Raw genomic sequence first — 26981 nt, forward strand, 5'->3', positions numbered from 1 at the left:
ATATACCACAAACATATGAAAACAACAGTAACAATAAAAATAACTTCGGAAAAAAGTCACATGAGTGGTCTCAATATTCTCCAAGTTATTTTTAAGCACTGATCTGGTTCAAGTGTCTACCAGTCTGATCTGGACCAAATATGAGTTGGATAGGATCACTGAACATGGAGGGTGCAAAAATCCCACATTTACGCAGAGATTTTCAGAAGGTAATATTTGCTTTGAGTTTGGCTGAGACTGGTGAGAGTCAGTCAAGATCAAACTTATCAGAATATCAGTCAATTAACCTAAATTTTCATTCCATGTAGGTTTTGTGCATACATGTGCATATAGAGGTCAGAGGACACCCATGGACTCTCTCATTCCATCATGTGGGACCCAGAGACCAGGCAATCATACCAAGGCCAGGCACGACCACAGGTGCCTTTACCCACTGAGCCATCTCACCAGCTCCACGTCATATAACTTTAAAAAGCAGCTGTTCAAAGTAAAATATAAGTAAATAAAAGTAAAAAGAAAACAATGGGTTTTTTGGTTTTTAATTTTACTTTAATTTTTTCTTATTATTCGTGTGTGTGTGTGTGTGTGTGTGTGTGTGTATACACATGTGCCGCAGCATGCGTGTGGCACTCTCTATGTGTGTGAACAACTCTCCTTTCTCCATTCTCTCCTTCCACCTTTATGAAGGTTCCAGGCCTGAACTCTGGTCCTCAGACAACAGCACTTTTACCCGAGGAGCCACCGCACTAGCCTGTGGCTGTGTTTTGCTGAATTTTCTGTGGCCTCTTTTATAAAGAATTTATGCATGAAGGTGCTAAACCTTTTGTGTTGGGGTTTATTTGTTGCAAAGTGTTTATCAGTGCCACTTTCAAATCTGGTGCCCTGCAGGGAGTAGCCCATCTGGGAGGCAGAGGCAGGCAGATCTCTGAGTTCAAAGCCTGCCTGGCTACAGAGTAAGTTCCAGGACAGCCAAGGCTACACAGTCTTTGTTTGTCTTAAAACAAAACAAAACAAAACAAACAAAAAGCTGTTGCCCTAACTCACTATCTTGAAACCTTGTAACCTCTTGACAATGAATCTGGAACCTTCTACCCCTCCCCTCTCTGTCCCTGGCTTTCCTGGAGCTCCAGTGTGTCTACAATATTACATCTGTGTACCTAAAAAAAAAAGAAGCAATAAGACATCCTCTCAACTATGTTGTTTTGGCTTCTAAATTTTCCTTAAATATAAATCCTGACTCAGGCTGCCAAAAAGTCTGGCAAAGGTTTCACTGAAAGAGGGCGAACCTAGAATTCCGTGGCTTTACAGATTCTTGCAGTCTTTGCCAGCAGCCCTCACTCCCACCCCGCCACCCCACCCCACCCCCCCTCACCTCACCCCCACCTCATCCCCACCCCACCCCATCCCCACCCCCACCTCACCTCACCCCACCCCACCCCCACCTCACCTCACCCCACCCCACCCCCACCTCACCTCACCCCACCCCACCCCCACCTCACCTCACCCCTACCCCACCCCACCTCACCTCACCCCCACCTCATCCCCACCCCATCCCATCCCACCCCACCTCACCTCACCCCCACCTCATCCCCACCCCACCCCCACCTCACCTCACCCCACCCCATCCCACCCCACCTCACCCCCACCCCACCCCACCTCACCCCCACCTCACCCCCACCCCCACCTCATCCCCACCTCACCCCCACCCCCCCACCCCAGCCCCCCACCTCACCCCCACCCCACCCCACCTCACCCCCACCCCCCCACCCCACCCACCCCACCTCACCCCACCTCACCCCCACCCCACCCCACCTCACCCCCACCCCCCCACCCCACCCACCCCACCTCACCCCACCTCACCCCCACCCCACCCCACCTCACCCCTACCCCACCCCACATCACCTCACCCCACCCCATCCCACCCCACCTCACCCCCACCCCACCCCACCTCACCCCCACCTCACCCCCACCCCCCCACCCCACCCACCCCACCTCACCCCCACCCCACCCCACCTCACCCCCACCTCACCCCCACCCCCCCACCCCACCCACCCCACCTCACCCCCACCCCACCCCACCTTACCCCCACCCCCCCACCCCACCCACCCCACCTCATCCCCACCCCACCCACCTCACCTCACCCCCACATCCCACCCCACCTCACCCCTACCCCACCCCACCTCACCCCTACCCCACCCCACCTCACCTCACCCCCACCCCCCCACCCCACCCACCCCACCTCACCCCTACCCCACCCCACCTCACCTCACCCCACCCTATCCCACCCCACCTCACCTCATCCTCACCTCACCCCCACCCCACCCCACCCCACCCACCCCACCCACACTCCCACACTCCTCCTACTGTTAACATCAAGCCTATTTCCATGTTTACTCAAATATGTGAGGGGAGATGTTTCCCTGCCATGAGGCTGCACATCCCTGCCAGAAGTCCCATTTGGGTAATTTACTTTTTCTTTGTTGATCATATCAAGCAAATCATTACAAATAATAATCCTGTAATAACATGGTTCTTTCCAGGAAATGTCGTCCTGCTGATGGCATCTAAGGCTGGATATTATTAAAAGCTGGCGTCCCCTCCCCCGCCCTGCAACTTAACACCCCCTTGAAGAGAGACAACACGGAGAGACAGTCTGGTTTGTAAGCTGCCATTTCAGGTTGGTGTCAGATAAAGGCTCCTCTGGAAATGTTTCCAAGGGTTTGCTAGGTGTTCTCAGATTTCTTGTTCTGTGTTGACTCAATCTGTTTTGTGAAATAGCTCCATTGGCGGGCAGGGAGGTGGGGGGGATGGGGGGGCAGGAGGCTATTGAGGCAGCACAGATTAAATAGGAAAAAAGTTTCCATTTGCTTTTCATTTTCTGAATATATATACATATATGTATATGTATATATATATATAACACAAGTCTCTGTATTATTCCTCAATTACCAAGACAATTGACTAATGGAAATTTGTATGTATGTATACATGTTCATGTATATGCACATGTGTATGCATGTTAATGTGTGTGCATGTTCATGTGTTTGCATATTCATGTACATGTGTGCATTTTTATGTGTGTATGCGTGTTCGTATACCAGTGTATATGTGTAGGCATATTCATGTGTGTGTGCATATGCATGTGGAGGCCAGAGTTGACACCTGGTGGCTTCTTCAATCATTTTGTACCTTGCTGCTTGAAACACGGTTGCTAAGAGGATCTGGAACTTTCTGGTCCTTTTAACTGGCTGGCTGCCAAGCCCCACAGATCCTCCAGTCTCCACCTCCCCGGCCCTGGGACTATAGGCACACATCCCAACACAGAGATTTTAAGTGGATGATGGGGATTGAACTCAGATCCTCATAGTTTTGCATGATGCAAACTGTACCAACAACATAGTTGAGATGGTGCACTGTTACGCCACCCCCTCGACATTTAATGTAAAACTTAAAAAAGAATCTGCATTAGAAGCAAAGTGCCCGCGTGTTATGTTTAATGTTGGGCACACGGAGATTCGCCCAAAATATTTAAGGAAATGGTGTTAGTTTTGATGAGTCACATTGACGAGTTTTTGTAGACTAGTATTTGTTCCCCTGGAGAACTATGTAGAATACACAATAAAGAACTTCTTTTAAAAACACGACAAAGCGAGGGATGGGGAGTAGGAGGAGGAAGGGGGTGGGGGGAGGGGGTTGGAGAAATGGTTCAGGGATTAAGGGCAGGACACTTCTTGCTCTTCCAGAGGATCCAGACTTGGCTCTAAGCATCCACAGGATGGATTTCAGCCATCTGAAGCTCTTGGTTCCAAGGGATCTCATGCGCCTTTCTCACTTTAGTGGGCACTGCACACATGTGCTACACAGACATACAAGAGGGCAAAACACCCATGCACATAGAATGAAAGAATAAAAACATGACAAGGAATACTTTTCAGAGGTAATAAGTGACTAAAAAGAATACCTATAGCTGAGCATGGTGGCACGAGCCTTTAATCCCAGCACTTGGGAGGCAGAGGCAGGCAGATTGCTGTGAGTTCAAGGCCAGCCTAGTCTACAGGGTGAGTCCAGGACAGCCAAGGCTACACAGTGAAACCCTGTTTCAAAAACAAAACAAAAAACAACAAAAGAATGCCTATAAAGAGAACCCAGGGGAAGAATCTTTAACCTTAATGTCAACGCATTTGCTATAATTGCAGAACACCTTACGTAAATGACAACAGGAAGGTTTCCACACCCCTTAATTAGAAACCTGTTAAAAACTAGGTAAAGAGGCTGCAGAGATACCTCAGTGGCTCAGCTCCCTTGCTGCTCTTCCAGAGCACCCAGGTTCGGTCCTCAGCACCCACATGGCAGCTCAGGACTTTCTCTAATTCTGGTCCCAGGGCCTCTGATGCCCTCTCCTAGCCTCTGCAGACACCAGGCACACAAGTAATGATCAGACATACAGGCAAGCAAAATACCCATATACATAAAATAAAAATACACTTACAAACTTTAACTGGCAAAGCAAAAGGACCTGAGTTTGATTCCTAGCACACACATAAAAGCTCAACATAGTGGTGCCTATCTACAACCCCCAGGAGTAGCTAGAGAGATGGATTTCAAGGACTTGCTGGCCAGTCTAGCCCAAAATGGTGTGCTCCAAGTTCAGTTAGAAAACTTGTCTCCAAAAAAATAAATGAATAGGTCAGAGAACAATGAAACAACAACAACAACAACCTGACAGTGATTTCTGACCTCTGTACACGTGAACGCGCATACACATATGTGTACATACATGTACACACCACACACACGAATAAGTAGGTAAATAAATAATAAATCATTTTAAAAAGTTGTCTTGTGCTGTGGACATGGCTCAGAAGTCTTGTTGACAAGCCTTAAGGAGACCTGAGATCGATCGCTGGGAATTTCATGATAGAAAAACAGAAATGACTCTTGCAAATTGCCCTCTGATCACCACACATATACATGCACACACTAATGACAACTTAGATTGCTGTTTGTTGTTGTTTAGAGACAGGGTGTCTCTGTGTAGCCTTGGCTGTCCTGGACGCACCTTGTAGACCAGACTGGCCTTGAACTCACAGCAATCCACCTGCTTCTGCCTCCCGAGTGCTGGGATTAAAGGCGTGAGCAGCCACACCGGGCAATAACAATTTTTTAAGTAGGTTGTTACAGGGTTCTTAGCATAACTCAGCAATGTCAGCGTTCTGACATCAAACACCTCAGATTCATTCATTCTTCCCTCAGCACGCCTTGGATAATCCTGGGGTCCCCTCTTAACCTAGCAGCGAGTGCACCATGCTAGCCTGGGGCCTGGTTCAGGGTAAGTTACTGTGTAGATAGATACATGGAAAAGGTAAGATAGGACCTTTGCTGTTGAGAAGTTAATTCTCTTCTCATGGTGGGATGGTTGGTGAAACCTAAGGAAATCAGGGGCACATGGTCAGCGTCTGTGGTCAACACAGTGCCTGGGTAGGGGCATAAAAAACCAACAAAGCAGAAAAGGAATTTTCTAGAAGGTTGCTTAATAGCTCTCAAACCGGAAGGTTGAACGTTTGCAAAACAATAAAGCCAAAGGAAGCCACAATCAAGGTCATGAAACCTTGGAACTCATGGGTTACAAAACCCCCGGGAGACGTGGAGTAAAAGCCACCACCCGACAGCACGCATGCGCTCCACTGTCCTTGTTAGGCTGCCCTGTTGGATCGAGAAGAGCTTATGTATGCTGTGAGATGAACGCCTGTCAAACCACATGCTAAGCCGGACACGGTCACAGAGCCGATGACTGAGCTGGTACCCAGCACTCTGTACCATGTGACCTTCCTCTCCTCACAGTCTAAGTAGGAGTTATGCCTGTACCCCTGCTTCTCTGAACCGGAAAGGACACACACGCTCTTTCGGCATCCTACTACGCTCAAGAATTTGAATTAAATGGGCACACGGCGCAGGAACGTCTCAGCCAATAACAGGGAGATAATCTTAAGGGTGCAGCCCAGAGGGTGCTGCGCACACACACACACACGCGCGCGCGCACACACACATACACACACACGTTTCCTTTGTTACTTTAATGCATCCGTTGTCCTCAATTTTCTAAAAGGCTATTGCTCTCCATTTCATAAACACATGAAAAAAAGGCCAAGTTATGAATTCAGTGTTGACGTTTGTCGGTCGCCTTTAATCACTCAGTTAGCTCTAAGGACCTTGTTTACTTTTTAGATTCATGGAGTCAATGACTTCTGAGGAACTTCCTGCTTTGTGGCTGCGCCTGCTGTGCCTAGCGATGGTTTTGGTTTGGGGTGGGTTTTTGTTTTGTTTTTGAGACAGGGCGGCCTTGAACTCATTATGTAGCCATAGATGGCCTTGAACTTCTCCTTCTACCTCTGTGTCCCAAAACATTGGAGTTACAAGTGTGTGCCACCACACGCAGTTTATGAGAGGCTGGGCTATGTGCACAGGAGGCAAACACTACCAACTGAGCATGCCCTCAGCCCTCTGCTCTAGAGTTTTGTTTTTTTGTTTTTTGTTTTTTGTTTTTTGTTTTTGTTTTTGTTTTTAAGAATAAAAGCAGTCTGTACAAATGACAAACTGTGGCAAATTCTGAACATGAAGTCTTTTTGCATTTAAATATTTCATCCATTTTGGTTCTCACTGTGGGAGCATGGCTCTCAGATCTTCATTTGTCCAAATTCTGCCTCTAGGCATGTTTCCAGATGCCTAAACAGGCAGCTGATGTAATTGAGAGTCTAATAACACCAAAAGTTCAGGGAAAGAATCTCCCTCATGTCGGACCCATTCTATGTTTTTATTTCTAAAAATCAACTTTCTAAAGGTCAGTTTATGATGACTCTGTGGGGTATGATGTCATTGCAATTTAAACTGACTCCCATTAGGAAAACAGCACTTTATTGGTAGGGTCAGTCTCCTATATTTCAAAGTAACTGTTAGATTTTTAAGGTTGATTTTTAAAAAATATTTATTTATTTATTTATTGGTTTTTCAAGACAGGGTTTCTCTGTGCAGCCTTGGCTGTCCTGGACTCACTTTGTAGACCAGGCTGGCCTCGAACTCACAGCGATCTACCTGCCTCTGCCTCCCAAGTGCTGGGATTAAAGGCATGCGCCACCACGCCCGGCTATTTATTTATATGAGTGTTCTATTTGCATGTATAACAGAAGAAGGCATCAAATCCCATGGTCGTGAGCCACCATGTGGGTGCTGGGAATTGAACTCAGGTCCTCTGGAGGAACAGACAGTGCTCTTAACTACTGAACCATCTATCCTGCCCCCCCTTTTTTGAAACTTCATCTCAAATGTTTTTGTATGTGTATATATATATGCACTATATGTACATGTTCCTATAGTTGGATGCACATGCATGTGCTTGTATGAAGGTCAGAGGTCAGTGTTGATGTCTTCCTTGACAGACAGATAACTAGATAGATGGTTGATAAATAGATAGGTTTAGATGATAGGTGATAGATGATAGACAGACAGACAGATCAGACAGATGGATGGATGGATAGATTATATATATATATATATATATATATATATTTTTTTTTTTTTTTTTTTTTTTTTTGAGAGAGAGAGTCTCTCACTGAACCTGGAGCTCTTGGATTTAGCCAGGTTGCTAGCCAATCAGTGCTACGGATTCACCTGGCTCCTGATATTGTCAAGTACCTCCGTCATAAAATAGTACATTTTCCATTCTCTGCTCTCTGTGGTTTTTTTTTTAATGCTTTAATAAGTCCATAAACAGTTCATTTAAAGATACTTGTTAATTAAGTCTATGCATATGCTGTCTGATCATTTGTTCTGTCTCTACCTCACTCACTCATTCACCTGGCTGCTCTCACTTCCCACCCCATCTTTGTCTCAGCAGGGTCTCCTGTAGCCCAGGCTGGCAACAGACTCACTGAGAAGCCAAGGATGCTCTTGGACATCTTGTCTTCCTGCCTCTGGCCCCAGATTCTGAGATTATAAGTATATTTAGTTCATTCATTTGTTTGTTCAATTTCGAGACAAGGTCTCACTGTATGGTCTATCCTGGAACTCAACAATTCTCCTGCCTCCACTCCGCCCACAAGTGGGGATACAGGTGGGTGCCACACTCTCAGTGGCCTGTGATCTTCTTACCAACAAAATGAAAAGACTTCAAATATGATCTCTAAGCAAAATTTCCACAGTTAATCTGAACTCCCCATAAAAAAATCCTCTTTCATAAATCGTAAACTTGTTCTCCCAGTGTTCCCATGATACGTAGAAAGAACGCAGCAAACACCACGCTCACTCTTCAGGGATCATGAACTCAGAAACCTTCCTTCCACTGAGTGAATTGGATTTTCCTTAGAATTTTCTTAAACTCAGTAAAAGTTATCAAAATACCAGAGGAAAATTGCTATTTTTTTCCTTCTGCCTTTGGCCCTGAAATTTCTGTGTTGAGTTTTTCTATGGTCCCTCTGTGAAATCCGCGCAGTGTTCCCATATTGGTGGGATCCAGTGATACAGAAAGCTTCTTTGTAGCCCGAACTCAGAAAAACAACCTCTGTCACATGGGAAATCCTCCTCCAGTGCACTAATAAGCCTTTCTTTATCTGATACATTAGGCACTGAGTGTTTTGCAAAAACTATTTACTTTGGAGAAATGCAAGCAAGTTCAGCATCAAATTATGTAAAACAAAATTTTCAAGAGGAAATACAAAAATTTCTTTTAATGAGACAGTGAAGATCTTGTTTTGTGTAAGACACTTAGAGTCAACAGTCTGCCATTGTATCTTCAGGGTTTTGCTGCTGCTGTTGCTGCTGCTGCTGCTGCTATTGTTTTGGTTTGTTTTGTGACCTCTCCGGGATGGTTTATTTCTGTTTAGATCCCGTTTTGTTTTTTTTTCTAATGAAAGAAACTTTGTTGACTCTATGCACATCGCTTACATATGTGGCCACTAACTCATGACATGGGCCACTGACAAGATAACCCTGTAACAATAACGTACAGAGGTTCTTAAGAGAGACCATTTGGAAATCATAGTTGAGAAGGACTTTTCCTTTTTAATATTTTATTCCATATATATATTTAAAACGCCACTTGTGGTTTTTTACATATTTAAAATTTTTTTTATTTATGTGCATGTATCTGTGCACCTGTGTTTATGCCATATGTATGCAGGTGCCCTCAGAGGTCAGAAAGGGGAGTCAGATCCATTGGAGCTGGAGTTATAAACAATAGTGAGCCACTGATGTAAGTCCCTCAGGTCCTCTGGAAGTGCTTTTCACCACTGAGTCATCTCTCCACCTCCCATCCCTCCTCCGATGTTTTGGTACACATGACGAAATGGTTACTAAGAGTGGTCAGACTCGCACCTGCCATCTCACGTAATGGTTAGCTTATTTTGAAAAGCATGTGAGATCTGCTCTCGTCAGTGTACCAGTTGGAAGGAGACAGACGCCGTGGCAGAGCAGTGACAGCATGGCAGCCTCCTTGTAGCTACAAAAAACCCTACTGCGGCTCTACTGCATCCAGCGGCCTTACAGAGGTGTGCCCCAGGTTCCTGGGTTCTAAGACTCCAGTTAGAGTCATGGCTTGAGCACCGAGGGGAATCAAATGGTGAAAGTTCATAAGACATAGCTTCCTCTCATTGGGACATACTCCTGATGTCTGCAAAGAGTTTTAAGATGATAATAAATAGGTAGTATCTGCAAGGCAGGTGCAGCTTAAAAAAAAAAAAAAACTTTTGGAGGCGTCTAAGGCTCTGCCTACCCATGTCGAGGCAATAGAAGATTATCAGACCAAACCCAATCCTAAAAACAGAGTGAGCAGAGGTGTTGTTGACTGAAGTTTCGAAGGAATTCATCAAAGCTAAGAAAATGAGGGTTGACATGGGTGCCCATGTCCTGAACCGTGTCAGAGCTACCCATCGCCACTTCTTAAGATGCTGGGACCACCCAGCGTTCCATTGTAGAGAAGGGAGAATATCTGGGGGAGTGGGAAGGCTTCCAGGGCCTCAACAACATGCTATTAGTTCTAAATATGACCAGAACTACTGAAGTAATGAGTGAGGAATCAAGTTAAGGCCAAACCCAGAACTATTGCCTGTGTATACAGGGGGGTGTGGCTCAAGGGTTCTAAGGGTCCTCTGAGGTGGCGGATGGAGTAGCTCTCTAGGCAATAGCTGGGATGGTCCTTGGTACTCATAGCTAAGGATCTAAGGTTACCAGGGGTCCTAAGGCTACCAGCACAGGGGGCCTGGCTCATCTGGACAGGCTGTCCCGTCTGATCTGCAGAATGCTGTGTGGGAGGCCTCCCGACAACATTCCAGTCTCTGTCAGAGCTGCCCTCAGAGGCTGTCCTCTGCCAGGCTTTTCAGAGCAAACTCTTAGGGCCCATCAGGTCACTCTACAAGCTGTAATGGGTCTAATGGAGTCTTCTATCGAGTTCCGATCACCTGATCATAGTGGCCGTTTTTCCTCACAGAATTTGAAATGCTTACTCTTCCTTTATGTTTCACAAACATGTTATCTTTTTTAAAAGCCTGCTGACTAGATGAGTTGACCTGTTTTAACTTTTTGAGAGGTGTGTGGTGGTGCACACCTATCCCAGCATTCAGGAAGTAGAAACAAGAGGCTCTTGAATTCAAGGCTGGCCAGGGTCCCATGGAGAGGCAAGGCTGTTGCGATGTATAAAGAGACGCTGCTGAGGGTGGAGCTCAGCATGCAGGGACATTTTATACCTGCACATCCTCAACGGAATGCTTCGCTCGTAATATTATTGGTTTTACTTTATATAAAGTGAACTCTTGTCAACTGGATAAAATCCAGCTAAAGAAAAGAAAAATAAATTGGCATGAGACACTAGGAAAAGAAAATCAAGTGAATTAACCACCTGCACCAGTCAGGGTTCCCCCACTAGCCGAGTGACTGTGGCTCTAGGTGGTATTCATGAGCTCACTGGCTATTTCCCAGAGTCTGGCAAAGCAAGGTAACTTGCAGCTGCCTGCTCAAAACGTTTGACAGCTACAGTATCCAAGGGTGAGTGCTTGTCATCACCAGACCTCAGGTGGCGCCTTCTACTTCCTGCCTCATACCTTTTTACTATATCCCTTTTTAACCTCAAAAGAATGATGTTCTAATGAACCATATTAGTTTATGCAATTAATATATGCTAGTCATTTTAAAGAAGAATTACTTCTTCAAATCATCAATGATGATATTGACCTTATATAATTATTACTCTAAATATAGCCTATTGTTTTGAATATGAATACAATTCCATGCCATTACTAGAACAATCTAGTCTCAAGGATCTCCAGTGAGTAACACTGTTATTCTAGTCCATGTGCTATATGTTAGAGCTTTAAATATTAGAAGGTCCTTAGATTATGAATCTAAAATCCACACAAGAATTGCTGACCTTGGTGGGTAGGGCAGCACATTTATAATCCCAGTACTTGGGAGGCAGAGGCAGGAAGATCAAAAGATCAAGGTCACTTTTGACTAAGTAGAGAAGGTTGAGGCTAGCCTGGCCTATATGAGATGATATTAAAAACAAACAAAACCCCAAATTGCTAAACTTATACTTTTTTTTTTCAAAACATTTATTCATTTATTATGTATACAGGGTTCTACCTGTATGTACACACCTGCACGCCAGAAGAGGGCACCAGATCTCATTATAGATGGTTGTGAGCCACTAGGTGGTTGCTGGGAATTGAACTCAGGACCTTTGGAAGAGCAGCCAAGTACTCTTAACCTCTGAGGCATCTCTCCAGCCTACTAAACTTAAATTTAACGACCAGTGGGGAGATGTTGGTGAGAGTACACCAACTTCTAGTTGTAAGAAGAGTAAATTCGGGAGCTATCATGTTCAACCTGAGGACTCTAATTAGTAATAGCGTATTGCATACCTGAAACCCCCTGAGCTAGTACCCTCGTCACAAAAAGCAAATAAATCTGTATGAAGGGACGAGCGTGGCACATTTATCATAGGGGATCCTTAAACAGCTACTTACACACCAAAGCAACGTGCCGCACTGTACACCTTAGGTAGTAAACTTGTCAAGCACAGTGGTCCATATGTACAATTTAGCAATTGGTAGGTAGGCAGGGGGAGGGGATTTGCCACCTGAAGTGAGCTCCAGGCTGGAGGAGCTGACAACCATGTAGTACCTCGCTATAGGAGGCCATAGGACAGTGTGCAGAGGCCAGCTCTTTCTTTTTTTTTTCTCATTTTTATTTGTTTTTTTAAATTTCTTTGTTGTTTTTGTTGTTGTTTTGTTTTGCTTTGTTTTGTTTTTATAGACGGGTTTCTTTGTGTAGTTCTGGCTGCCCTGTAACTCTCTCTCACTCTCTCTCTCTCTCTCTCTCTCTCTCTCTCTCTCTCTCTGTAGATCAGACTAGCCTTAAACTCACAGAAATCTGCCTGCCTCTACTTCCACCACTGCCCAGCTTATGTTTTTTTATTATTTATGACAATTTAAATTTTTTTCAATATATTTTGACCATATTCTTCCCCTTCCCCAAATTCTTTCAGATCTTCTCTCTCCCCCCATCAATCCAACTTTCTTTCTCAAAAAAAAAAGGAAACAAAAACCTGATGCCACAATAAAAGCCCCCAAACCAAGAAAACAAAATAAAGCGACACCCCCAACTATCCCTGAACATGAGGCCTGCCCTAGATTGGTTAATATACTCAGTTTCACTTCACTGAAGACAAGTGACTTCCCCTCTCCCAGCAGGTACAAATGACAGCTCAGTTGTTAACCTTTACCCTAGTGGCTAGGTTTACAGTCATTCATTTTTTTAAAAATATAACAAAATAAAATATAATAAGATAAAAACAAAAACTATCCAATCGAAGGGCGGACAAGAGAAACCAACGGAAGGAAAAGAGCCCAAGCAAAGGCACAAGAATCAGAGACCCACCCATTTGCACACTCAGGAATCCCATAAACGTACACAGAGGGGTGCAGACTTTCAACTGTGGGTTCTGGGAGCCACACTCAGGTCAGCAGGCTTGTGCAGCAAAGAGCCTTTCCTCTGAGGCAGTTTGCTGAGGAACCTACAGTGGTGGATATGGAATGTTGGCACACACATTGATGACAAACTGACTACGAGACAAATATTAGGCAGTATCCGTATCTAATAATACCAAAATTGCCCCAATAATCAAGGGAAGTACAATAGACCTCTCATAAGCTATTGTAAACAACAAATGTAATAAAAAAACATTATAAACCAAAAAACTATTAACCTAGTTGCTTTTCTCACGGCTATGATCAAATCCCTGGCAAGATGCAGCTTACGGGAGGTCTGACCCCACGGTGACCCACTCCCTCCCTCCATCACTTCCAACAGGAAACCAAGTATTCAAACCCCACCAGTCCAAGGGGGACATTTCACACTCCAACCACAGCAGCCATTGTAAACAAGGAATGTAATCAGAATGTATGTAAACCAAAATGCAGGCTTCATATACAAAGGCTTGAGAGCAACAGAATCAAAGGTTCGGAACCTCTGACCTCGGCTCAGCAGCCTAGCATGGCACCGGTCCAGGCGCACCCTCCTACAAATTCCTGAAAGAAGTCTGGGTCTGCAGCAGACGCATACACTGTGCTCATTCATTCTCTCTCTCTCTCTCTCTCTCTCTCTCTCTCTCTCTCTCTCTCTCTCTCTCTCTCTCTGTGTGTGTGTGTGTGTGTGTGTGTGTGTGTGTGTGTCTGTCTGTCTGTCTCTGTGTGTGTCCTGCTGTCTCTGTCTCTCTCTCTCTTTTTCTGTCTCTTTCTCTGTGTGTCTCTGTCTCTGCCTCTCTAACTCTGCCTCTCCTCTCTGTCTCTCCCTGTCTGTCTGTCTCTATGTGTGTCCCGCTGTCTCTGTCTCTCTCTATCTGTCTCTCTCTCACCTCTCTGTCTCTGTCTCTCTGCCTCCCTATGTGTGTATCTCTCTCTCCTCCATGTGTCTCTGTCTCTCTAACTCTGCCTCTCTCCTCTCTGTTTCTCCCTGTCTGTCTCTCTGTATGTGTGTCTGTCTGTCTGTCTGTCTGTCTGTCTCTCTCTCTCTCTCTCTCTCTCTCTCTCTCTCTCTCTCTCTCTCTCTCTCTCTCCCCCTCTTTCCCTCCCTCCCTCCCTCTGGAAGTTTCCCCCATGCCTTTGGCAGAAAAGAAGGCAGGAACCAAAGCAACTCCTTAAATTAATAGGAGCCAAGATAAATTCACTTATCTGGAGAAACAATAGAAAGAAACGGTCTACTGGGACCAAACTCAAGAGGGCTGATGAGAATTTCTTCCTTGCCCAGTGGCAGGCTCAGATGTGGGGCTGGGGGCCAGGAGGTGAGAGGCTACTTGATGTTTTATGTGCCGTGAATGCTCAGCAGAGAAAGCAGCTTACATTTTACCTCCCAATGCCCTTTCTCCTATGGAATGATCAGTATTAAGTATCCTCTCTTGGACCAAATCTTTGTTTGGTTTTCACATTTTTTCCGATGTAACAGTTAAGGGCTTTATTCTGCAATTAACAAGCTGGACCACCCACAACTGCTGCAACTCTTCGGGAAATATTTTGGTGTGTTTAATGTTGTTTTCAAGCCATCTTCAGTAGCATCTATATCTTCCTATGAAAAGAACCATGTTTTGAATATGTGCTCTACAAGCATCTTAGATAATGCCAAAAGATGCCTTTCCTTTGGAAGGGATGACTAACCTCACTTCTGCATCCAACAGTAAAAGTCTCTATCTTCTTTTCCATAGGCCCAGAGCTCAAAACAGCTTCAAGTGCAATTATCACATTCTAGTCTCAAGTTTATTCTAAGAAGGCTCATGACTGCAGGGGGAAGCCACACTGGCTGTGAGCATACTTTTTCGGGTTTGTTGTTGTTGTTGCTTGTTTTTTGGGTTTTTTGTTTGTTTGTTTGTTTGTTTTTTGCTTGTTTGTTTGTTTGAGGTTTCTGTTTTGGTTTGGTTTTGGTTTTTGGTTTTTCAAGAGAGGGTTTCTCTTTGTAGCCTTCGCTGTCCTAGACTCATTTTGTAGACCAGGCTGACCTCGAACTCACAGCAATCCACCCGCCTCTGCCTGCCAAGTGCTGGGATTAAAGGCATGTGCCACCACACCCGGCTTAGGGTTTTTTGTTTTGTTTTGTTTTATTTATTTATTTATTGGTTTTGGCTTTTTTGAGACAGGATTTCTGTGTAACTCTGGCTGTCCTGGAACTCTCTCTATAGACCAAACTGGCCTCAAACTCAGAAATCCACCTGCCTCTGCCTCCCAAGTGCTGAGATCAAAGGTGTGCGCCACCACCATCTGGCTATATTTGCTCCATTTTGAGTGTCTCTTGTCTTCTCTCTCCGTGGCTCCTTAGTCTAACAAACTCATATCCTCTCTCTCTCTCTCTCTCTCTCTCTCTCTCTCTCTCTCTCTCTCTCTTTCTCTCTTTCTCTCTCGCTCTGGTATGTGTGCATATTCTCATGTGTGGGAGTGCACATGTGGGGGCTGTGTGCATGTGTGTGCTCATGCACACAGAGGCCCAGTGTTGATGTCAGGAGTGTTCTTAAATCAGTCTCTACCTTAGTCATTGAAGCTGGGTCTCTCACCTGAACTCAGACCTTACCTATTTGCCTGGTCTGGCTCAACATGTGAACTTCCGGCTGTTTCTGCCATCGTGGACTCTAACCCTCCAGAAACATAAGCCAAATTAAATTCTTTCCTTTATACATTGCCTTGGTCATGGTGTTTTGTCAAAGGAACTGAAAGAGAACTATGACACCCTGTCTTTGCCTTCCAAAAACTGGAACTGCATGTGGGCCACACTGATGGGAGTGCAGGGGTCAAGGGTCAGGGTGGGGATGCAAACTACAGTTTTCATATTGCCCTGCAAGCACTTTAATGACTGAGCCATCTCCCAATCTATTTTTTATTATTATTATTATTATTATTATTATTATTATTATTATTATTATTATTATTGAATCTTACATCATGTACCCTGATTGTGCTCACCTCCCAATCCTCCCCTGTCTGTCTGCCTTCTCTAAGACCTCTCCCTACCAAAAAAGTCCATTTTGTGTTATGTTTATACTCATTGGAGCATGATCAAATGCCTAGAGGCCAGCCCACCAAAGGAAGGTGAGTCTTTCCGCACCTGTGCCTGACTCCCAGGCACCAGAAGCCAGCAACTGTCGAGAGTGATGCACTAGCAGAGATGGGCGGGGCCAGCTCTATTCCCAACTCATCCTTTTTTTTCCCCCCTTTTTTCCCCCTTTTTAATGATTCTTTGTGAGTTTCACATCATGCACCCCAGTCTCACTCACCTCCCCACCCCCTCATATCTGCCCTTTGCCCATGCAACCTCCCCTCTCCAAAACAAAAAAACAAAACAAAACAAACAAACAAAAAACAATGACAGCAAAGCATAGAAGACATCTCATCACGGAAGCCGTAGTGAGCCACAGCGTGTCCCACAGTACGTCCCTCTGTCCACACATCTTCACTTGCAAATGTTCATTGTAATGAACCCACTCTTAGTACGAAGCCTCAGACGTCAGCAGTGACTTTGCTTCATCCCTGCTCTCCCTCTATCTTTCTTTGTGACTTCAGTTCTGTGCTACCTTATATATCCCACATTCACTGCTTTAGTGCTCAGGTCTCAGACTTCTGACTTAAAAGCTGAGCTCACGGCCCTCCTCCAGGCTCAGCTCACCTCATGTGACTCCCTGAATGTCCCCATAGGTCTTTAGCTCTTTCTAACACCACACATGTCTTAGTTAGGGTTTCTATTGCTGTGAAAAGACACCATGATCTTGGCAACCCTTATAAAGAAAAACATTTAATTGGGCCTGGGCTTACAGCCTCAGAGGGTCAGTGCATTACTGTCATGGCGGGAAGCATGGTGGCATGCAGACAGATGTGGTGATGGAGAAGGAGCTGAGAGGCCTACATCTTGATCCACAGGCGGCAGCAGGATGCTATGTGCCACACTGGGCGTAGCTTGAGCATAGGAGTGGACCTCAAAGCCCGCCCCACTGTGACATACTTCCTCCAACAAGGCCACACCTCTCAATAGTGCCCCTCTCTATGGTGCCAGCACTGAAAACACAAGTCTATCAGGAAAGATTCTTATTCAAGCCACCACCCCACATATTTCCTTGAAGTATGATGCCCACCACAACCTTCAGTAAGATTATCCTTGGATCAGTAGTAGGCCTTGGGCAGATATTTGGGATTTACCCATCTTGAAAGCTTATTTTGGATATCTCAAAACTGTGATTTACACGGGGTCTAGTTCACTAGGGTTCCGTATAAATGGCATAGTCACCATTATATCACCATCATGTACAACCTTGCACGTACTTGAGTTTCCATAAGCACTCTTCACTGAAAGGGTTTCTAGGATGGTGACAAAGGGTGGCCACACTGTGCAACAGAATATAGGCCCAGTGAACTCTGCGGATTCACTACAATGCATTGAGCAGAATTTCCAGTGAGAAAGCAGTCAGATGGAGACCACGAAACTACCCTCTAGCCCAGCTGTTCTCAACCTGTGGGGCTTGACCCCTTCGGGGTCAACAGATCCATGCACAGGGGTTGCATATCAGGTATCCTGCATATCATGCATTTACATTACGATTCATAAGGGTAGCGAAATTACAGTTATGAAGTAACAATGAAAATAATTTATGGTTGAGGACCACTGCTCTAATCCTAAATTCTTCAAAGTAACGGTAACTAGGCACCAGGGAGACGGCTCAGCAGCTAAGGCCACATGCTACTTTTGCAGGACTGAGTTAGGTTGCCAGCACCGACCTGCAGTGGCTCACAGCTGCCTGTAACTCTAGCTCCAGTGGATCCAACAGCTACTTTTGGCCTCCCTGGCTACTCACACACATGGAAATAAAAATAAACTTTCAAGGGCAAGTAAAATAAACTACAGAACGTTCAAAAGATTTGCTCTCTTAATTACCTTTCAAAATGAGAACCATGACTGAGAAGAAAGACATAAGGATGATTACTGTAATATATTCATTTCCTAAATCTTATTTTTTTTAACTAGCTTTTGTTAGTCTTTTTGGACTGTTCAGTACCACAGGCAGAGCAGCCGTTAAATAATAAACATCTCAGGAGACTGGAAAGTCCAGATCAAGGCACCAGAGGGATGCTGGGTGAGAGGGATGCTGGGTGAGAGGGATGCTGGGTGAGAGGGATGCTGGGTGAGAGGGATGCTGGGTGAGAGGGATGCTGGGTGAGAGGGATGCTGGGTGAGAGGGATGCTGGGTGAGAGGGATGCTGGGTGAGAGGGATGCTGGGTGAGAGGGATGCTGGGTGAGAGGGATGCTGGGTGAGAGGGATGCTGGGTGAGAGGGATGCTGGGTGAGAGGGATGCTGGGTGAGGGTCCTTGTCATTGAGTCCTCTTGTAGGGGAAGGACCAAACAAGCACTGTCACCCCACTTCTTAAGTGCACTAATCCCACTGCTAAGGGCCCTGCAATCAAGTTCTAATCACCTCCTCAGTGCTTTCCTCAATCCCAGCGCCCTGCGGCTTAGAATTTCAGTATAAGCCTTTGGATCAGGCTTATGTTATGTCACACTCCAACATAACCTTAAGAAGGTCCGGAACTTTGTCTCCAAATATTCCCTGCCTAAGACAAAGATAAAAATACATTGCTAAAGGAAAACTCTACAATATATAGTCTCTTGGAAATACATATCGCAGCAGCATAGAGAATATTGGTTTTACAGCAATCCATTTGAGGACCTTATGTAACAGCACACATCTTAGGCACATAGATCAATGACTTTTTTTTTTTAACTCGGCATACACCTGTGTGACTACCAATCAGATCACAGCATGGGCCAGATCCAAGACCCTGAGTGTGCCCCTCCTTCCCTTCTCTCAGGAGGACTTCCTGGAGGGTTTAGAGGAGAGACTTGTGGTGGCTTTTGTAGATGTTTAGTGTACTAAACAATGGTTTTCACTATGGTATATGCATCCATGCATATAACATACTTGAGCAGCAGCTAAGCCTTCATCCACAGCATCCATTACTCCTATAGGCATCCTAAGTAAACACCACTGAAGAAAAGAGCAGGTTACTTACTACAGGCTTAATTCTTTTGCCCTATCCAGATAATATTTGGGCATCACATGAAATAAGTGCCAGAATTTATTTTTTCCCATTGGAATACACCAATGATCGGTATCATTTCTTTAAAATCATTGAAAATATCATCTCCTCTCTGCTCTGTCACAATGCCAGCTTTGTCATTCATTCATCGGGTGCCCCCCTTGGATACAGGACTGTTTCTGTCGCTGGTTTCTGTTCTATTGTACTTCCCCAGCTTTGCACCTGTTCACAGTGCTGTTAACAAGGGAGGTTGGCCTGTGCTATCGTGTGATAGGCCTGCATATGAGATTAACCCCTGGCTGACATCTGGGAAATTAGATTTGGGGAGAATTCCCATTGCTTTTTTTTTTTTTTTTCAAATGGGTAAAAGTACCTCATTGTGCCTAAAAGGCTTACATGAACATATCATTTCTGCTGAAGATTTGCTTTCCTTCTGGGAGCCTGGAGCACAGGCTTATGCCTGGCAGAGGGCCTCCAATGAGTTCCTCTCCAGATATTAAGTCTATGGTGAGCTTTGAGACATTTTACATGAGCTGCTGTAACTCACCAAGAGAAGTCAACACAGGGAATCCTGGAGCCTCACCAGCCTTTGACCTGCACCTGTTTCTCTTTTCGATTTCACTTCATGTATTTTGTTCTGTCTCCTTTCACTGCAACACAAAAGTTGTACCCCGTTGTAATACAGTGATACATAAAACATGATACATAAGCACAGCACGCTGAGGCCTGCTAATTCTGTGCAGTCTGAGGCAGCCCGGTTATGCTCTTAGGGAATATTAACTCAGGACCGTGCTGCCATATGACTATAGGTTGACAGCCATGATACCTGGCAGTGGAAGTTTGCCAAGCCAAGCATGGGGCTGACTAGGACTCAAACTCTTGTCTTTAATGCTTCACAATATCCACAAAGAAGCATGTTGCTGTCTTAATGCTAAACAAGGTCTTGAGGCCTGGAGAGATGGCTCAGTGGTTAAGAGGACTGGCTATACTTCCAGAGGTCCTGAGTTCAACTCCCAGCAACCACATGGTGGCTCACAACCATCTTTAGTATAATTTGGTGCCCTCTTCTGGTGTGCATAAAGTTAATGTACTCATATACATATAATACATAAGCCTTAAAAAAAAACAAAGTCCCAAGAAAGTTTTTTCAAGTGTTAAAGTTATATAGAACTATATATCAGGAGTGAGAAATGGCTCAGTCAGTTATGTGCCCATTGCACAAGTATAAGAACAGGAATTCAGATGCCCAGAATCCTCGTAGAACCTGGGCACCAGCAGAGGGCATCAGATCCCGTTACAGATGCTTGTGAGTCACCACGTGGTTACTGGGAATTGAACTCAGGACCTTTGGAAGAGCAGAGAGTGCTCTTAACTGCTGAGCCATCTCTCTTGCCTCCACTATGCAAATTTCTAAGGGTTCCCCAGATAATAAGCTTAAAACTCTTAAGTTTACTACCTCACTGAGGTTTTTTTTTTTTTTTTTTTTTTTTTTTTTTTTTTTTTTTCCTCACTGAGGTTTTTAAGTGGTAAGAGCAGGTATAGATATTTTAGATGGGGGAGTTCCATATATATCCCCACCCCACTCCCTGGGGGGTGGGGGGTGCACATCTTTAATCCCAGCACTCAGGAGGCAGAGGCAGAAGGATCTCTGTGAATTCCAGGGCATGCAAGGCTACACAGAGAAACCCTGTCTCGAAAAACAGAGGGGGGGAGGGGGGAGGGAGGGAGGGAGGGAGGGAGGGAGGGAGGGAAGGAGTAGTCATGCATCTGCTAACACCTTTCAGGTCCTGAAAGGCTAAGCCATTACAAATTAGAGCCAGATAAGAGAGCACTTTCCTGTTCCCCTGCCTCTTTCCTGTCTCTGTGAATAAAAGATAAAAGGGGGCGAGCAGGAAGAGGAAGAAAGCCATCTGTACCCCTTAACCAACTACAGCATGACCCCAGCTTCAGACCGTAGCTACATGTGGACAGCGCAGGAAGAGGGAGAGAGAGAGGGTGGGTGGTCGTTACATCGGTTTGGAGGTTTTAGCTGACACATAGAAATGACTGTGTGAATTGCCAAATCTTTGCAATCAGAAATTCTTCTGGAGCTTCCTGAGATGCGGTGGTGCCTGCCGTGGGGCCCTGTTCCAATTGCTCCTGCTCGCACCCCTGGGCTCACTGCAGTTCAGTCCTGCCGAGCGAGGTACAGGTAGGTCAGGAAACCACGCCCCAGCCATGGCTTTTGATGACGTAAGAAAGACGTCGATGGAACCTGAATTCAAATCACGCTCTCCAGCCGCGATGAAGTCGCTAGAGAAGGTGGGGAGACCTGCTGACACTCAGAGGGAAGAGGAAGCAGGCTGGGGGAAGGGAATAGGATGGAGGAGGGAGGGAGGGGGACCGGGAGGATACAAGTGAGGGGATAACAATTGAGGTGTAATCTGAATAGATTACTTAAATAAAATAAAATAAAAAGAAGGTGCGGGTCAACTTGATCAGAGGCACAAAGAAAAAGAATTTGAAAGAGAAAGGACCGGTGCCAGTGCTCATGTCTAGCAAGACAGAGACTTACTACAAGAAAAAAACCTTTGTGGTGACGGATCCAAAGGAGGGGGAGGGGGAAAAAAAGAGAAAAAAGTTAGTTATAAAGTTAGTTCTTCTGGAACAGTAGGATGGCTGATCTCAAAGTCGACTTGATAAGGTGTAGAGTCACCCGGGGAGGCAGGGGGATGGACCTCTGTGAATGCCCACGGGGGACTTTTGTGTGGGTTCCTTCCCTGGGCTGGGATCCTGAACTGTGTACGAGAGGGAAAGTAAGCTGAGCACAGGCATTCCTTGTTTTCTGCTTCCTAACGGGACACCAGGTGACACTTCCTGGTCTGGCCTCCCCCGCACCTTGAAGTGTGCCCTGGACCGGTGAGACAAGATAAACCCTTTGCTCATCCAGTTGCTTTCCTCAGGCTATCTGTCACAGCATAGAACAGTAACTAAGGCAGGGGGACGGAAATCTAGATTTGCCTAATAAACTTAATAGACTTCTAAAAAGCTAATATTGTGTATGGGCCTGGGGAGACCGGTCAGCGGGCAAAGCATGAGGACCTGAGTTCAGATCCCCAATACCCACAAACAAGCAAGTACCACAGTGCAAGTCTGTAAGACAGAAGAGCTGAGGGCCATAGTCAAGTGGATCCCAGAAGCTCCTGGCCAGCTAGTCTAGGCAAAGAGGCAAGCTTCGCGTTTTCAGAATAAGAAGAATACGGCGGAGAAGCGATTAGAGACATGCTTTTCTCTCACAGTTAGCCCTGTCTCATTCCCAGAAGTCTTTCTCTTTCTTAATAGACTCTTAGAGAGCAATGGTGGCCCAGGCCTTTAATCCCAGCACTAACTATGGAGGCAGAAACAGGCCGATCTCTGAGATCTTGGCCAGCCTGCATAGAGAAACCATGAAGGGAGGGAGGGAAGAAGGGGAGGAGAGGAGAAGGGAGGGAGGGAGGGAGGGAGGGAGGGAGGGAGAGAGAGAGAGAGAGAGAGAGAGAGAGAGAGAGAGAGAGAGAATAAATTGTCTCTATATCTATTTCTCAACAGGAAATAAATAATAAGGTAAAGGAAGATATTATGCATCCATTAGAACAGTGATTATCTAAACAGACAGACAGTACCAAATGATGGAGCTGATGTAGAGAAGCAAGAAGTCCATGTGTCACTGGTGGAGCATTGAATGGATGTGCCATTGGAGCACAATTAGACAGTTTCTGAGCTGGGCGTGGTGGCGCACGCCTTTAATCCCAGCAATCAGGAGACAGAGGCAGGCAGATTGCTGTGAGTTCGAGGCCAGCCTGGTCTACAAAATGAGTCCAGGACAGCCAAGGCTACACAGAGAAACCCTGTCTCAAAACAAACAAACAAACAAACAAACAAACAAATAAAAATGCTGCACTAAGTAATACACACATGCAAAGTAAAAGGGGAGATAGTTCATCTGGCAAAGTGCTTCCTTACAGATGTTAGGGCCTGAGTTCTACTCCTAAAACTCACAGAGATGGCTCAGCTGTTAAGAACACTGGCTGCTCTTCCAGATGACTTGAGTTTGATGCCTGCAAACATGGCAGCTCACAACAGTCTATAATGCCATTGCCAGGAGATCTGATGACTTCTTCTGGCCTCTGTGAACAAGAAGTGTGTGTGTGTGTGTGTGTGTGTGTGTGTGTGTGTGTGTTACACAGATGTATCTGCAAGCAAAAACCTACACATGAAATTTAAAATGATAAATTTTTTAAAAAGAAAAAACCTAGGCATGTTGGTGTATTGTTTTTAAATTACATGTATTACCAGTATTATCTGTAGGCCTGGCTAGCAATCAAAAGACACAGACACTTGTTATATTTTAAAATAGCCTTAGTTATCCTGGGGCAGGGCAGATATCAATCCTCTAAACTACTTTTCATAGTAGGGCCTCAGGCATGGGATCCCTGTCTCAATCCCATGTCATCTATTTTTAATAACTTCTATCAAGTTATTTTTCATTTATAATCCCAAACACTTGTCAATGTTTTTTTATATGGGTTGGATTCTCCATCCACGCCGCTGGCCATGTTTTTTTGTTTTGTTTTGTTTGTTTTTGTTTTTTTTAGTTAGCCCATGGTGGCCTTCCTCTCTTCACTTTAGGTCTCTCTCTTTCTTTTCGTGGTGGTCTCTCTATTTTCTCCTGTGGTGGTCTTTCTTTTTTCCAGAATTCCTCTCTCTCTTAACCTCACCTATCTCCTCTGCCCTGCCCAGGTGGGATGGCTTTTTATTAAGCAAAAGGTTGGTCACAGAGACAGTAAGCAGTAATTGGCATCAAAATACATCAGACCATCCCCCAACAGTGGTGTGCTGAGCAGGGGACCCCTAAGGCCTCCTGGCCAGCTGGCCTAGCATTCTCAATGAGCTCCAGGCCAGGGAGAAACAGTGACTCAAAATAAAGTGGATTATACTATGAAGCAATGGCACTGGAGTTGGACGCCTGTCACACACACACACACACACACACACACACACACACGTGCCAAATGCAGATTACGTTCTGTGTGGTTACATTTATATGAAATGTCCAAAAAGTGAATATCCATAGTTTGTAGCCGGGCGTGGTGGCACACGCCTTTAATCCCAGCACTCAGGGGCAGGTGGATTGCTGTGAGTTTGAGGCCAGCCTGGTCTACAAAGTGAGTTCAGGACAGCCAAGACTACACAAAGAGACCCTGTCTCGGAAAAAGAAAAAAAAATCCATATGTTTGCAGATTTGTGGTTACCCGTGACTAGATTTGAGAGAGGAATATTACCCGCCAACAGGAACAGGGGAATTGTTTGGATGGCAAAAATATTCTAATACTAGATGGTGCTAGCTGGTTCATAGATGTATGAACCAACAAAAAGTTTTATTGCATTATGTCCTAACAATGAGTGAATTTTATGAAGTGTGAAACTTTGTCTGGGGGAGGCAAAATTTTTTTTATCTCAATAAAGTTTTGAGAGAATACTATACGTAGGAGAAGAGGTAGAGAGATGGATATAAATACATTGATAATGTATTAATTGTTATCAAAGCTAGATGATAAGTATTGGGGTTTTTTGGTTTCTTTTTAAAGATTTATTATATATACAGTGCTCTGCCTGCATGTACACCTGCAGGCCAGAAGAGGGCATCAGATCACATCATAGATGGTTGTGAGCCACCATGTGGTTGCTGGGAATTGAACTCAGGACCTCTGGAAGAGTGAGCAGTGCTCTTAACTTCTGAGCCATCTCTCCAGCCCTAGTATTGGGGATTTATTATACAATTCCTTCTTGTTTTTTATATATGTTGGTATATTTTTTTCTTGTTTTGTTTTGTTTTGTTTTTCGAGACAGGGTCTCTCTGCGTAGCCTTGGCTGTCCTGGACTTGCTTTGTAGACCAGGCTGGCCTTGAACTCACAACGATCCACCTGCCTCTGCCTCCCGAGTGCTGGGATTAAAGGCGTGCACCGCCACCACCTGCCTATGTTGGTATATTTCATAGCAAATATAGCTGACAAATATTTGGCATTAATTATTATGCTTACATTTAATTGCTGAGCCATTCTATAAAGTGACAGTCTTTACATTTATATATCTAGAGATATAGATATAGATAGGTATTTTTGCTACAGGTGTGGGGGAGGGGTAAATATTTCTGAAGAACTTGACAAAGAATCTTGTTAGTGACAGTCACAAGTTCAGTGGAACAGGTACCAGACACTATTAACATGTCATATCATCTGTGTGATGTGACAACCTACTTTTACAGGCTGCTGGGGAAGGTCTCATAAGAGAGAGCGAGCTGACAAGCCAATCTGTGTGTGGGAGAGCCCACTTGTAACAAGGCATTCCCCCAGAGAACTGATCCACTGCCAGACTGGCCTTAATACCCCCAGGAAAGTGGGGCCGCCATGACCAGTCCCTTCTCCAAGGCCCCCACCTCTTGACACCATTGTACTTGGAATCCAACTTCCAACACATGAATGTTAAAGGGCAAATAAGCCAGCATTGCAGGCTGCAAGACTACGGTGATACCGTTCTGCACATTGGGTCCTCAGTGGTCCCAACACACCTCCTAAAGCAACTGCCTCTCTTCTATTACCAATTCCTGCGCTTTCCTTGAAAAATGAACTGACCATGAACATTCAGATTATAAAATGTTAATCATTGCATCTTCTCTCTGATGCTGTCAGTTTCTAAAAGAGTGTGCATCTGAAAGGACTAAACACCAGTGACAGCACAAGAGGATCATGGGTATGTGCTAACAACCAACACGCACTGTGCTGACTTGCTTTTTTTTTTTTTAAAGGCAAATTATTTCTTGTACTACTCTATGGTTTTAGTTCTTACTGTATGTCTTTTTTTTTTTTTTTTTTTTTTTTTTTTTTTGGTGTTTTGAGACAAGGTTTCTCTGTGTAGCCTTAGCTTTCCTGGACTCACTTTGTAGACCAGGCTGGCCTCGAACTCACAGCAATCCGCCTGCCTCTGCCTCCCGAGTGCTGGGATTAAAGGTGTGCGCCACCACGCCCGGCTTGTATGTCTTCTTATTATTTTTTTATGTCTCTCTCTGTAAAACCAGAAACTCTAGTTGATACTACACACAGAGGAGTCCAGACCAATGGAGAATCACAAACTCCATCCTCATCCTGGACCTGTCCTTCCTCTGGGTGCCTTCTTTTTCTTTGATTGACCCAAGTGTCTGCATCAGTTGAGGCTTGTAACCCAAAGACCTGGCTTTCCAGTCCAAGGTTGCCTGTCAACTGACCAGATAAAAGAACATGACAAAGGCATGACCTGTCTTCTGTGGTGGCTGTCTGTCCCTTACATAGTATCACTAACGAAAAAGCGAAATGTTTTTCAGAGAAGACTCATTATACTTTGTTGCCATTAATTTAAGAGTATGACCTAATAATGTTTATTATTAGGCTAATAATTATCATGGTGGTATTGTCTAGCCCATTATCACAACTAATAAAGACACAGACACCTGATAGATTTCAGAGTAGCCTTGTGTCACCTGGGACATGGCAGCTATTACCTCCTAAGCTACCTTTACCTCCCAAGCCCCCATATTATGGCATCTGCTCTAATAATTTCTATCTGGCCTACTTCCCATCCATAATTCCATAAATACTTGCTTACTCTGGCTGTTTTCCTCCATCCACGCCGATGCGGCCATGTGTTCCTCTCTACGCTAACTCCATCTCGCTTTTCCCTGCTTCCTTCTTCCTCCAATAACTCTCTCTTCTTGTCCCTGATCCTTCTCTTCCCCAAAGCCCGAGAACTTTGCCATGACTACCTTCCTCTTGCCCTACCCAGGTGTCCGCTCTTTATCGGCCCAACAGGAATAATTTC

General features: G+C 45.0%; 1 long non-coding RNA gene across 1 annotated transcript in view; it reads right to left on the reverse strand.

Annotated features, from left to right (window-relative positions):
• LOC311593577 overlaps positions 1–21383 on the reverse strand; it is a 69388-nt gene extending 48005 nt beyond the window's left edge. The window contains exons 1-2 of the long non-coding RNA XR_014777764.1: positions 21122–21383; positions 19659–19761 (exon numbers count right to left, since the gene is read on the reverse strand). This is a non-coding gene — a long non-coding RNA (uncharacterized lncRNA). The remainder of the gene's footprint in view (positions 1–19658; positions 19762–21121) is intronic.
• Between the last annotated feature and the right edge of the window lie 5598 nt (positions 21384–26981).

This window comes from Acomys minous (genome assembly GCF_964271855.1).
Source record: "Acomys minous genome assembly, chromosome: 3".
NCBI lineage: Eukaryota > Metazoa > Chordata > Mammalia > Rodentia > Muridae > Acomys > Acomys minous.